Below are 2,668 nucleotides of genomic sequence, written 5' to 3' on the forward strand. Positions count from 1 at the left end.
TTTTTTAATCGAACCTGCATTCGTGTTTCAATTTGTTCATGTTTTCATACACATGTACATACATACGTACATATGTATTTATGTACATACACATACATATGTGATACATGTTAGGCAAGTTGAGATATGGCCAAGTTCAAGGTCATGGTTGATGCATGCAAAGGTGGTTTAAATGAGCTTGATCGGCGTCTCAGATTTTAAGCTTAAACCTTGAAATATTTCCAGCTCACTTTTTTCTCAATTCTCAATGTATGATCATATATACATACATACAACTTCAAACACAGCACAACACAACAAACAACACACGCTTAGATTGGAAACTCTATTTGATGTAAAAAAAACAAATTGTATGGCCAAATTACAATACAATCTCCTTTGGTTGCCAGCTAGCTCTTTTCGACAATTATTCACAGACTTTTCCCATATTTTTTAACACACTACACACTTATGTTTTTATCTGGAATTCCTGTTCTTGTTTGAACGAAACAAAAAAAATTTTAGTGTTTTTCGTCCTTTTCTTAGTTTGCATTTTTAATGAAAACAGTTACATTTTTAGTTGTAAAGGTGGAAGTGTGCAGCAAAACCTCGAAATGTTATGTATATGTAAATTTTATTCCGATTTTCCGTACTGGTTGAGACACAAAAGATCGATAACGGTGGTCGTAGTTTTACTAAACAAAATTAGAAATCGGCATTTTTGTGTATTTTTTTTTTTTTAATTAACTTAATGGTGATAAGACGTCTTTGTACGATTTTGTCCCTTTATATGGACATGTTTAGCTATTTTCGTTAAAAGTACATAAATTTCCCTTCTACTTTAAATTCGTTTTCGGGGAAAGGCCGAGGAATTGAAAATAAATATGACCATCTGCGCTCTTCTTTCTCTTCTTTCTTCTGCAGAATTGCGAGTGTCAAAACTTAAACGTACGAAGTCTAGAAGAGCTAAAAGGTCTGTGAAAAGGGAAAGTGCTGGCATTCGAGTGGATTTAGGGCGTTCCGTTAGAGTGCAGAGGTAAATGAAAACCCTTTTTAATTAAATGCACAATTCTATGCCAAATAATGCGCTTTTCTCTTTACACTTGTTTACTTGTTCAAATCAGAGATGAATCTTGCGCTGGTACTCCTCCTGGTTCCACAGCTACCTCTTCAAATTTGTCGAAAAGTCCGTATACGTGCAAAAATTGTGGTCGAGTCTATCAGAGGTTTTTCACATTGAAACGTCATTTGACAAGCGAATGCAACCAGCCAAAAAAATTTATTTGTGTTATTTGCGGGCGAGGCTTTCATCATAATTTTAAGCTAACGCAGCACTACATGCGCCTGCATAGGTCGTTGCCACCGAGCTGAGTTTATTCCTAGTTTATTTAGTAATTGTTCATGTACATTTACTTTTCCAAGCCTATATATGTACATATGTACCTATGCATGTATGTATGTGTCGTATCTCTATATATACATAAATACATCGTATCCAAAAACATTTAAAAAATACCCCAAATTGAATCATTTTATGCGTCAACAACAGTGAGGTTTTTATCATAATCCTATTTGAAATAAAAATAGATAGAGTAAAAAGTCATTGCGTATTGTATTTTTGTTTTGCATGTTTTTCAAAGAAATTTATACATACCTACAATGTAGATTCTACCCTGCAAAAAATGGGACTAATCCGGGATGACTCTGGGAGCAATCGCAAAGGAGCATGCGACTAATACCACTTTTGATCTCTTTATATGGAATGAACTGATCGCTTTTGTTTGAGCATGTCCTATGAAGAGACTAATTGTTCACCTTTATACCCGAACGGGTATAAAAAGCGACTAGTCACTTTTAAAAAATAAAAATAAAAATTTGCGCCAGCTGAGACTCGAACCGGGGTGCTCAGTTTTGTTAGGCGAATACTCTCTTGTGTGCCAACGCCGCACATGAAGTTTCATTGACTAAGTGCGTACATATCATTAAATCGTTAATAGTACCCGTTAGAGATGAGTTGGGGACTAATTGATCTCCAATTATACCCATAAGGGATGAGTCGTGACTAATTGACCTCCATTAGTACCCGTATGAGACTAGTTGGGACTAATTAATGCCCAATTGTACCCGGTTAAGAGTAATCTCGGAATACTCTCTTTAGAGATTAGTCGCACATTTTTTTGCAGGGTAAATATGTACACGCATACATATGTATGAAGATCAAACATAATATAAATTATTCACGTTTGATGATCTTTTGTCATCTTCAATTCATTCAGAGAAATTCATAACACTGTACGGCAAAATCAACATTTTTTCTCGGCATTGAACCAAAGCAAATTTTTTTTTTTACCTTTAGTCATAGGTAAAACAGTTATTTCTCCGTTTTTCGAAGTTGGCCTCCGAAATCGAGATATGGGCCGGCCTTCGAAGTAGTAAGTAGTCCTCCTTTTGCTCTTATTTAAATGGTATATAACTTTTTTTGTGCAAACTTATATTACAGGTGCTATAAGGGGTCAAAGTTCAGGTCTTCGGAAAATTAAATTCCTCATATTGCAAACAATTTTGAACTGATTTTTAAAAATAATATCGTTGTAAAGGTGATTAAGAAAAAAATTTATATACCTTATAAATAAGAGCAATAAACGGACCTCGTCTGTATTTTTACTTTGGTTGCTTTTTTTACATGCAA

At 34.6% G+C, this 2,668-nt stretch overlaps 1 protein-coding gene across 1 annotated transcript in view; it reads right to left on the reverse strand.

The window, feature by feature from the left end:
- The window catches only part of LOC118743992 (mucin-19), an 86,488-nt gene that overhangs the window by 26,288 nt on the left and 57,532 nt on the right, over positions 1-2,668 (reverse strand). The window lies entirely within an intron of this gene.

The sequence above is a fragment of the Rhagoletis pomonella genome, unplaced genomic scaffold (assembly GCF_013731165.1).
Source record: "Rhagoletis pomonella isolate Grant_MI unplaced genomic scaffold, Rhpom_1.0 Rhpom_scaffold_00007, whole genome shotgun sequence".
Taxonomy (NCBI): Eukaryota; Metazoa; Arthropoda; class Insecta; order Diptera; family Tephritidae; genus Rhagoletis; species Rhagoletis pomonella.